At 38.8% G+C, this 12,289-nt stretch overlaps 1 protein-coding gene across 14 annotated transcripts in view; it reads left to right on the plus strand.

The window, feature by feature from the left end:
- The first annotated feature begins 9,795 nt into the window (after positions 1 to 9,795).
- Positions 9,796 to 12,289, plus strand: part of LOC117562664 (neurexin-2-like) — a 153,731-nt gene continuing 151,237 nt past the window's right edge. For 8 of the 14 annotated variants that reach the window (XM_034240495.1, XM_034240505.1, XM_034240498.1 and 5 more), the window contains exon 1: positions 9,797 to 10,232. The gene's annotated coding sequence lies outside the window, so the exon portion shown is untranslated. Of the gene's footprint in view, positions 10,233 to 12,289 lie in introns of all 14 variants that reach the window. The other 6 variants (XM_034240500.1, XM_034240507.1, XM_034240508.1 and 3 more) reach the window with 1 other exon arrangement.

Raw genomic sequence — 12,289 nt, forward strand, 5'->3', positions numbered from 1 at the left:
GTCAGCATGCGCCGGCAGAGAACACTAGTCTACTATGAGTCGGACTGCAGCATATGGGTGGAGGCTGAGCCGCTCGGGATGCAGTAACGCACACTTATCATTACCTTGTTTGAGGGGGGCTCCTGCCTGGAATTGGTTAAAAGCAGGATGAAAGAGTGACTATTATTTTAATGGCAAGATGTACTAGACTGCACTGCACTTTGGATAAATGTTGACAGGAAAAGTACTGGGAATAACATCATTGCGTCTTTCTAACCATTTGCAAAGGAAAAAACAAAGGATGCTTTTGTCAAACAAACAAAATAGCTGAATAGAAATCAAATTAGCGCTGGTGGTTAAGGCTGATGGCGGGGCTTCAGGGCAATTTATGCATTATTTGAAGAATTGTAAGAACTTCTGTGGCATATTAATGCTATCTACACCATTTCCTATTATGTTTCTTTTAATATGTCTCCATACCAAATGACCCCCAGAACAGAGGGACCATCGCACAGCAGATGACAGAGATTGAAGCTGGCATGCCCCCGATTTGTCTATTATGATGAGCAAATTATGTTCTTACATGTCTACTGGCTGTTCTGTCAAGTGGTACATCAAGCATTTCAAGACCACACTGAATGAATGCACTGCCTGATGGAAACTGTGAAAAAACAACAACAACAGTATTCTTGATGTGAAGGCAGATGTTCAACAACAATGGAGTTATTGTGACAGTAGCCTCCATGTGCCATCCCAATGTGACCAGTTTATTTATTTTCTATAATCCCTTTATTTTCTATCTACAATATGGGACTGTCTAAAACTGTTATTTATCTCCATGAAATAATCAGGAAAACACATGGAAGTCTAATTAATTTGTGATTATAATTTAACTCCTAAGAGAATATTAAGTTAATTAACGATGATGTTAATGAATGCTCTGATTGTCTAACAGTAACCACAGTTGTTAAGGCGCCTGAGTAGAAAAAAAAGGGTGTCAATGAGTGACAGTCGCTGGTAGGGATGCATATCGTTGACTTTTTTACGATACCGATACCGATACCATTGAACGATACCGATACTCAACCGATAGATATCGTGATACTTTGAAAATGTATCATCCCACAATTACTCCCATGAAGCGCTTTACGATATAGTTAACATGTCAAATGAATATTCAATTCAATTGTGGGACTTCTTGGACCTTTTAGTACTGAACAAACAATGAAAAATACATAAAAAATATGAAGAAAACCGATTATGGAATATCTTTTATACCCGCCATCAGGTGTGCCGCGTGAATAGCACATCTTGTCAATGCAAACAGACCGTTATAGCACCGTTATAATTCATGTTAAACCTGAGATTCGACTAGAGAACAAATACATAATAGAATAATGGTCATGAGATCTCGGCATTGCACAAACAAACAAATCTCATCTTTAAAATCAACATTTGCCTTCACTGGTGAGAGAAAACAAATCCCATTGCAGTTCATTTGTGGAACTTTAACCTTTCTAGTATTGAACAAACAATGAAAAATACATAAAATATGAAGAAAAACGATTATGCAATCTAATCTATAACACCCGCCATCACGGGCCACGGACTCACTTTTAAAATGAATTTTTAAAGTATCGAAACCGGATCTGATTTCGGTACGGTATACGGTAGCCACCAGTAACCGGTATTTCGGTAATACCGGATACCGGTATGCATCCCTAGTCGCTGGTGAAGCCAGGTGGGCTGGTGCAAACTGGGATTTTTGTGCAGTAATCCCTTCGGGTAGCAACTTGTTTATTTGTTGTCCCTATTATGCTTTTGTGGGGTTTTCCCTTTCCTGTAGTGTGTTATAGGTATTTGTGCATTGAATGGTCTGCAAAAGCTCAAATCCTTGAGTTTCTCTCCCACACACCTTTTTCCTGAAACGCCCCCATTTAACCCCTTTGTTTACTTACGGAACAAAGTGACATCAAGATGTAACACTCACACTGCTATTGGCTAGCGTTCCCACACATTGTTCGTGATAGGCTAAGGCGCGGTACATCTCTAAGTGGTTGACCAATCACAACAGAGCCGGTCAGCTAACCAATCAGAGCAGACTGGGCTCTGGTTCCAGACAGAGGGTGAAAAGAGGTGCTGCAGCTCAGGCAGTATGAGGAAAATAAAGTGCTTTTGGACACTAAAGCATGTAATTATGTCACAGTGGCAAACAAATATGAACCTGAAATCAGAATAATAGGGCCCCTTTAAACATTGCTGGTTTTTTTTTTTTTAAATACAGTATGTGTGTAGACATAGCAGGGAGTCAAATCATGAAGGAAAAATACCCTTTGTGTTGATAACTCTAATGTTGAAAATTGGTGTGGAGTGTGCTTATACAAGGAAGAGTAAGTTGGCTTCTAACATCATTTCTGGGTTGAGTTTGGTGGGCAAAATGTAGATTTAAACTCCCATGAAAGCATCCATTTTAAACAAAGGTATTATATAGTTATCTGGGTTTTTTATGTTGTATATATGTATAGGAACTATCTATTTTTAAATACCTTATTGATGAGATCTTTGTTTTTAGCGCTAACAACAAGAGCTCAGGAGATTTTATGTTCTGCAAAACTTTACTATTCAAAATATGAAGCTGACATTTCAGGAATACCTCCCTTCACACTGTCGTAAGTGTATCTGAAAGCTGTCACACGGTGTTACATTTACAGGTGCAAGCTACGTCTGGCACCTCCATATCCTTGACATCACATTGGACGCCATCCTTTACATAGGCATTGGGTTTTTTCATTGATCCCTTTTCCTTTCTCCTTTTTATTTTCTTTGTTCTCTTGTATGTGGCTAGCAGGCAAATTCAGCTTTTCACCAGGTGAAGAATGAAATATATTCTTCATTTACACAACACGAGGTATCAGTAGTCATGGGATTTGCTTCAAAGGAAGCAAAGTGTGAACAAAATTGAAATGAGACTTGTCAGATTGAAGTGTGATTCATTAATAAACAAGTAAAAATAGGTAGCGCGTGGTTGAGGGAAAACGTGCCAACACACTCTGCATGAGGCCAGATAGTAATAATAATAATCCTTATATTTATTATAGCGCTTTATCAAAGACTCTCAAAGCGCTTTACAAATACACATTACACATACAGATCATACATGTAATGGTCATCCACTGTGGACAATACCCACAGGAGCAAATTCGGGTGAAGTGTCTTGCCCAAGGACACAACGGCCTGACGCAGTGGGGCGGGAGCGGGTTTCGAACTGGAGTTCTCCAACGCCCCCTTAGTGAGAGTGTGTGCAACTTTAATGTCTCTTTTTAAACATTTTTTTTTAAAATCTTGTCTACGTTCAACAAACCCATGGCTGCTTTCCAAATGTGAGAGCATCTAAGCAACCCAATAATTGCATCTTAATTAGATCTGGCTTTAATTGTCTCTTGCCTCAGTCACACATTTACTCCCAGACATCCTCATTGTAACAAGCAGTCTGTTAGGAAAGCTGTTCCTTTTCTTGCCTGGAGAATATGAGCATCTCTGTTTACATCTCACCAACAATTATGGACTTGAGGTATTACACTTCCCACTTGGCACACATGTGTTCCTTTACATGAAGCTGCAGCAAGCAATTGTTAATATGCCTCAGTGTTTCCCTTTCTGTGATGTATTGTATTTGTACAAGTTGCTAAGTTAAACATTTGTTATACTAAACTGAAAATCTGAAGTGCTCAATTCAGATTTCATGCACCGTGAAATGATTTATCTCTGCTTTCTAATGATGACAAACACGATCAGTATTATTGTTTGTGTTTGTGTAATACAATTTTAACTCTGATGGTGGTAAAAAGGCATTTAATTGCATCCGCGCTGAACATTTCTGTTGTGTCGAGTTAAAAGGGTGTTGTGTTTGCTGAATACCAATCATCTGATTTGCATTGCATTCTTGATGGCAATGAATCACAGAACAGTCGGTTCACTGGGATGTTGTTTGGTTGCAGTGTTTTATTCTCTCGGTTAAACGCTTTATTTTGTCACTCTCTGAACCTGTCAACATGGGGCCAAGACAAGAGGAATACTGTCACCTGGTGGTACATCTGCTAATGCCACATGAAACACCAGCTTTGTTGTGTATTAAGTAGACTGAAGAAGCACACACAGCATTAGCAGCTACAAGGTGTGAGTTATTAAAGATCTGCACTAATTAACACAAGGAGATTTGCCAAGAAATTCAATGTGCGTATATACTGTACATCAATTTCATATATAAAGTTAAGTTTGCTCATCAAGGAAAACCTACAGTACTTAGTCTAGGAAAACAGATGTCTAATGTCTTCTCTGGCTCTGGAGAAACCCTGATGATGGTGATGAATTAAATGTAATTTCGACTGCTAAATTCCATTATTTGAAACGTGGGGTCTGTAAGGCAAGGCAAGTTTATTTATATAGCACTTTTCAACACAAGGCAATTCAAAGTGCTTTACAAAAAATGAAAGACATTAAGAAAAAGGCATTTAAAATCAGTCATTAAAAAGAAAAGCTAATAAGATAAACATTAAAAGAAAAAAATACATGGATAAAAGTTTCAGTGCAGTCTAAGATATGAATAGTTTTTTTTGTGTTCTTTTCTTAACTCAGAGCAGGGACTAAAAGTCAGGGTAAAGTTATAAATTGATAATACAAACTGATTGTATAGATGTCTATGAGAAAATGACACAACTCCTAACTTGATTGATTACTGAAGTAAACATCTTGTCTTTGAGTTTAACGTCTCCATAGTTACTTTCAAGACATCTTCAATCCTCATGATGTTCATTTTTATAAATGATGGTCCCATTTAGAGTAACATCGCCTACAAAACAGGTAAAGCTTTAGGGTAGGGCTACAACAGTGTCACCCAGTTTGTCTGCTAACGACTTCTACCCTTTCAGAGTGTGGTTTATGTTCATGAAGGTCATTTGTAACATTTTGGTCGCCAATAAATGCATTTTTCAGCATTTGGTTTTACTTTGCTCTCGTGTCTTCTGCTTTCAGAAAAACAAGACGCCCAAAGTCCAAGCATCAAAACTGTCATGCGTCTAACATGTCCCTTGTTAGACGCTTTTATCCAGTGACTTACATTCAGTCCTGTGGGCAATCCCCACAGGAGCAATTTGAGGTGAAGTGTCTTGGACACAACAACATGCTGACTGCAGTGGGACTCGAACTTGCTCTCCCCTGATCTGAAGATCAGCACCCTAACCCACTGAGCCACAGCCTGCCATCACTGTAGCAATGTAAAATGTGTATTTATACTCCTAAAGATAAAACTAATTATCATGATAAATGCACCAGTAAATCATCATTTGGCGTAAAGGGAACAGCTGCGAGTTTTCAGGAAAGAAGTCATATATATTCTCTCACTCCTTTTTAAAACTCAGATAAGACCCCAGGACTGTGTGGGTGTGCACAGACTTTGCTTGATTGACAGCTCCCTCAATCGCCTGTTGCCCCTGTTAAGGCAGGAAAACTAACAACCCTATCACAGAACTCCCTGCATAGTTCCCATCTTCACCTGAATATTATATATTTTATTTGTCTATGATGATCTCATATTACTTTTACAAAACACCAGTACATGCATTACCAAAGCAATGACATTAGTCAGAGGAGATTTTAAGTCAGTGAAAGATATATACAGTCATATGAATAACTCTGCACTTTAGTGTTACTTAAAACTTGATCTGCTGCACATATCCAACATTAAATAACTCATTAATGTGTCATCCATGTTCACCTGCTATTAATCAATATTGCAAGCTCTTGCAAAGCAATTTATGTAACACTTATTGGATTTTAGTTAGTTAGGTACTCTGAGACTTAATAAGACCTTCTTTACTTTCACCGCACTTCTGCTGACTGTTTGTTATCTGGTCTGTTTTGAATATTAACTGCTTAATTATACTAAGCAAATCGCTTAAACTGCACAACAGAGGGTAACACGAGAACTGCAAAAGCCACATTCATTTTCTCAGCTGGTGAAAACAAGAAGACTATCCTGCAATTTGCTGCTATATCCAAGAAAGCACATTTAAATAACATGCATTATTTGCTTGAGTCTCAAGGGCTTTCTTTTTAATACGATTGTTGCTTAATAATTTATCGAAATGGTAGATGTGTATGCACAACAGATAAGCACAAATATGTCCTCATGTAGGATGCAGAGCTTCACTCTGCCTTACAGCAGAATACAAATCAATAATTGCCTTAGACAGGTCTGTAAAACATACACACAACTGTTTTTGTGTTTGGTGCAGAAATATCACTGTTGTTGACAATAAAAGTGTGTATTGGAAAGAGTATTATTGTCACATAGGTGGGACAAATAGATAACAGCTGGGTGGCCAAACATCATAATGTCTTAATGCTTTAGAGTGAAACCCACTTTTTAGGTTCTACATGTGTTCTCTTATATTATTAAATGTGTGCACAATAATTCTACATTAACACAACATATTCATAATACTCTTCAAGCTAGCAGCAGTGCCAGGTTGAAATTAAGCAGTGTTTTGAACTGAATGCTAACGTCAGCATGCTAACATGTTGGTCAATTCAAGTCAGTTCTATTCAGCCCAATATCACAAATCAACAAGCATTTTAGCCTGCTAACCTTTGCTACTTCAACACGAATTACAGCTGATGCTAAAGCAGCCGTTTGGCCAAAAACTAAAGATGTAACTGATTGTGAGCAACATGAGGGAAGCAGAGCAGTAAGGGGACAACCAAAGGGGACAACAGAGCAGTAAGGGGACAACCAAAAACCACAACTCCTGTAAATTACATACATAGCAATCCATCTATAGGAGGTTTTGAGTTATTTCACTCCAAAAATAAATAGTCATTGTAAATTGCATTGGGATCTGTATGTGTACTTGTATGGCATTTATTCTTCTCTTATTTTCTGGTGTTGTATTATTATTGCAGCCCCTGTACTGTACATGACATTGTGCCTTACATTTTGAAAAAAAATGTATAATACAGCCTGTAGTTAATTTGCTATAACATTTGAGATCTTTAACCAAAAATGATGTAATCGGATAAGGTTATTAATATTCTTTCTGCTTTCTGGCTCAACTAACTTTGATTGCTTGTACCTTGACTGCATGGACTATAATTGTCTGCTTGCACAATGGTTTTGGATGCATTTTATTGTTGATGGAAGTGAACCAACCATTTTTTACAATCTTATACTGTGGCTTAACATAATGTTAAAATAAAACAGATGGTGAGCAATTACAAAGACAGCCCCACTTAAAATTAAGAGAAGTCCTTTAAATGACATGTTGCTGTATCCATACTGTGCATTGTTTTAAATAACAGCTTGCTTGTCTCCTAAAATCTTCTTACCATCTCCAAAATACAGCAGAGATGTTGGGTCAGAATATGAAATGTTTTACAGCACATTTTCCTCATGCTGATGATATGGCTATTAAAATCAAGTGTTGACAGCGACGCTAACATGTATCCAGCAATATCTCTGTCAAATGTTCTGCTGGTGAAAAGCAAAGCGCTAATGGAGAGCTGAACATTTTCCTCTTCAGATGATTTGGTTTTTATTCTAACAGGAAGGCAAGAGGGTAAACTTTGTAATTTACTACTTTTTAATTTAGATTTTCATGTTATTTTTTGGGTTAAAAGCTTAAAAAGCACCCTTGAAAAAATAGCACAAGGACTCTGGTGCTCTGACATGTGAGGTCATCAGATTGAAGACACTTTAGAAATCATTAAGAGACATGCAATCATGTTTGTTTTTTACAATTATTGGGAATAAATAGAGCCTTTTCGGTGCGTTATTTAAAGAATGAAGGTGCCACATTTGCAGCACCCCAATCAATATCTGTCACACTCCTAGGTTTATGTCACGCTTGTAGTTTTGTATGTTTGGGTGTTTGCTGTCATGTTTTCCTCCTGGGTTATTGTCTGGTCCTTTTCCCTGTGTTTTTCCTCCTGTCGTTAGTTTCCCTGGTGTGTCTAGTTGTTTGTGACCTAGTTCAACGTAGAGTGTTTTGTTTGTTCAAGTTATATATTAGATAAGAGCCCTTGCTATAAAGGTATTATCAAGTGTTATCTGCGTTTGGGTCCTACCTGCTTCACTCTGCGTATCAATATCACAAAATGCACAATTGTTATGCTCATCTGCCCATTTTCAAAGTTGTGATTTTGCATTTGTACTTCACTAAAGAAACTCCTTTTTATTATTTATTAAACAAGAACCCACATTAATTCAGTTAATATTTAATCGCTACAAATCTTAGTCCCAGCAAAACTATAAGGCCAAGATTTGAGAGAAGAACTATAAAGTATATCCCGTAGTAGAGCATCTGCGTCAAACCGTGTCTTCTCTGCCAAATGGTAATGCAGCAGCAATAGTCAAAGAGGGGTTGAATGTAATATGTGAAGACCACGATGAAGACAGCTAATTCAGAACCACTCCACCTCTGTGCTAAGTCAACCCCTCCGTAGATATTTAACCTCTAACATGTGTTTGAACTTTACTCTTCAGTGGAGGGTTTAAAACATTCAGCATGATGAGGCTTGTTTGGTTTTCAGTGCCTCCGTCTCTCCTTCAGTATGTGACCGGGAGGCAAATGTGGTGCCGACATGCTTCTGGTTCAGAAAATGGCTTTTGGTTGTTTTGCTGAATTTTTTGATTGCTGTATTTTTTTTGTGTCATTGTTACCTTTTTCAGTATATTATGGAATATTTCAATGTGACACACAATGTACCCTTTTCTATCATAGTGTAAGGAAAACACATTACTTAATTCCCACAAGTGTTCAATTATAAATACTGATATAGTGTTGATTTATAGCAGTGAGGCTTTTTGAAATCTACCCGTAAAAGTAAAGTTAATTTAATCATGCAGGCTGAATTGCTCAACAGGCAAAAACATTTCAGAACATTAATTTTTCATACCTCATCCTCAAATTCAAGATTGCTTTAATTTGATCTCTCACAAGGAAGGCTCAAGCCAATATGGTTCACCTTAAGAGGCTTTTAGAGGTTAATAACCTTTACTTGTTTCTTTAATTACTTAGTTTAGGCATTATTTACAAGACATGTTAGGCTATCTTTATTTGATCATTTACATATTTCAGATTTTACATTTCTACTTCACTACCAACCAAACCAATGCATTATTCAATTAATATTTCATTGCTACAAATCTTAATCCCAGCATCCACTTGCCCTCTTTTCCCTGCCATCATGGCGTTAGACCCCAGTGTGGCTGTAGCTTGTCCTGCATTTATAATAGGGGCCATTACTAGCAAACCCCCATCACACTAATGTGTTTCTCTATCAAATACAAATGCACTTACACCACCCACCTGCTACTGATGATGGCAGCTGGAGATATACATCGGTGAGTTATTGCGCTCATTGATAGTATTTTGATTAATGTTATTAAAAACGATATTTTCCGGTTAAATTGATGGAATTTTGTTGAATTAAGAACATTAACTTCAACAATCAACATAAATGTGTAATTGGACAGACTATGACATGCAGGTTATAATGTTAAGTGGCTCGCCTAAACATCATGGAGGCACAACTTGGGAAAATTACAGTTCACTTCCATTGAAGAAACATTTTAAATATTCAAATACAATTGAGTTGTTTTGTTGTTATCCAACAGCTGGTGTATCCTGCCTTGCTTGAGGACACTCCGGCAGCAAGAGTGTGGGTGAGGTCTATGGACATGTGTCTCTCATACTACTTGCTCCCCATTGATCTACTCTGATAATGCTCATTCCAATATGATACCAGTATGTGCTTCATTACCAAATGTTACCTTTCTGTGGTTAAACTCCATGTAATCCTCCATGGCAACGCTGCTGTTAGTTTGGTGGGGAGCAGGATTGGTCAACGACAGCTGACCGCGCCCTCAACCCATATAATCTACCTACCAAACTATTACCATCAAGTGTCGGGGGAATGACGGCTGTGCTGCTCGGTGCGGCGGAGGAGAGAAAGCATCTTTGTCTGCACGGAGAAGCTCGGGGCTTCCCTGCCTGCCTGCCTCCATCGACACAGCACCATCTTAAAAGATAAGAAGACTATCCTTTCTGAAGACAGAGGTCGCATATTCATCTGCCGCATTCATCTCTGCTCAGTTTAGATTTTTTCCCCCCACCACCCCTTCCTCTTGTGTTTGCGTTTGCCTGGCTGGAATAATCGCGCCGTGTCCATGTGTCGGATCGCTGGATGATGCTCAGGTAAACGACACCGCTCACCTCCTACACACAAACGACCTTTTGGATAATTAGCTTTAAAGCGTGCTGCGGTAGGAAGCGGCAACATAAGCCCGTGCCGTATCTGTGTGTGTTTTTCAATGTCAGTGGATTGTTTGTATTCCAATTCGGGGGATGTTGGAGCAGCTGCTCGCCAATTATTGACACTTGTGTTGAGGAGTCTTTTTTTGAAGATTTCACTTAATGCAGCTAGAGATAACACGCTTTTAACCCAAACCGTCTTTGTTATCAGTGTTTACAGTCAGTTGAGGTGGGTGGAGGAGAGGTATAGCCCTCCAAATCCAACACGGTTGCGGATGAGGTCGCTTAATTGCGTGCCGGAAGACATGTCCTGTGGTCTTGCTATACAGCACCTACAGGGCTGCCTTCTCCTCTGAATAAAGGCTGCAGCCCCGGCAGAAATATGGAAACGAGACACCTTTTATTTGCTTACGCCAGATGCCACATGTCGGTTTGGCTGACTTCATGTTATATACATATATTTAAAAGTGAAGTTAAGGTGGTCTTTGAGCCATGCAGCATGCAGGCCCCCTGTCTCTGAAAATGCTTGAGGTAGCTTATTTATTATTGAGAGGGATTTCATGTTCTGTGCCAAAGGATTGGGCAGTTTAAAGGTAGGGAGACAGAGAGGGAAACAGTTGAGTCAAGCAGATGCCACATCATCTGCAACAAAGGAGGCATTACAACCTATACCTGGAATTATGAGGAGGGGTGGGGGAGTTTTGAGCTGGAAAAAAAGGTTCTTACCTGGTTGATAAGATAATGTTTCTTAAAACCTGCAGCCCAGTATCCACGCCTACATGGGAGCTGCATGCCTCCATACAGCAGATGATCAGTTCAGCCGGGTCCACCACTGAGTGGTTCACATTAAAGCTCCAAAATACAAAATGTTTTTTTTTTTTAGAAAATAAATACATTTCAGTTTGTCCTCCACCCTTATTTTAACACTGACGCATATTTTTTAAAGTTGATAGAGACGGTTTACCCAATCACAGTTTATTGTAATTGGATTGCATGCATTCATGTATTGTTGACTTTTAATACATTCAAGGATGTGCTTGGATTGTCTTCTGGTTCTGTTGTTTGACATGGAAATTAGTATATGGGGGGAGGTGCCCAGGATTCAGAGCTACACCCATGCACATATAGGCCTAACACACTGCTCCTCCTCCTGTAAACCTATTTGCTTTGTAAATTCTCCTCCAACAACACATTTTGTAACTCACTTCTCGCAGCAGGGAAACTGAATCGCCTGTGTTCACAGAGCAGGCAAGGGCACTTCTAGCTCAGATTTCCTGTTCAGCAGTAATAGGTGACCACCTCTGCTTGGTTACTGTTGCTGGATATCTCTCAGCACCTCACTTGTGGACAGCAACACAATTGTTGCATCTCAGATCCCTTGCACATTCTCTCATAAACATTAGATGTTAGGCTATAATCTTAAATCCAGTGCTGACAGACTAATTTAAAGGCTGTCTCACTCTTTAGTACGCCACTTGGGTTTCTAAATGAACGCCACATTGACATCAAGGAAGCCATGGCTTGCTATTCTCAAAATGTGAGCAATGTGCTTATGCAATGCCATGCAGGACTTTTTTTGTGTGCAAATAGTGTCGTTATGGTGATGTTTTTAGGCAGCAATGCAACAGCGGGGTGTGTCACTGTCTTGGCTTATTGTTTTCCTTCTTGTTGTACTGCAATTTTGTTTTCACTCTGTGATATAATTCACATGCTTATCTTTTTTTCTTATCCGCTCTGTTATGACACAGGATATGCCACTGCCAAGATTTTACTCACCACCAAGTATTTTTGGTGCCTTCAGTGCCATCTTTACCCCACTCGTGTTGCTATGTTTGACTCACAAGACATCTGTTTCCATTTCTGCTTCCAATGAGATTAAAGGGCTTGGGTAGGGTTGCCTTTTAAAAAAAGAAAAAACAGCAAATAACACAATTCTTCCTTTTAATAATGTTTTAAATAATATGACAAATAATTGTATGTTCATTAATAGAAATGAACTG

The sequence above is a fragment of the Gymnodraco acuticeps genome, unplaced genomic scaffold, assembly GCF_902827175.1.
Source record: "Gymnodraco acuticeps unplaced genomic scaffold, fGymAcu1.1, whole genome shotgun sequence".
Lineage (NCBI taxonomy): Eukaryota > Metazoa > Chordata > Actinopteri > Perciformes > Bathydraconidae > Gymnodraco > Gymnodraco acuticeps.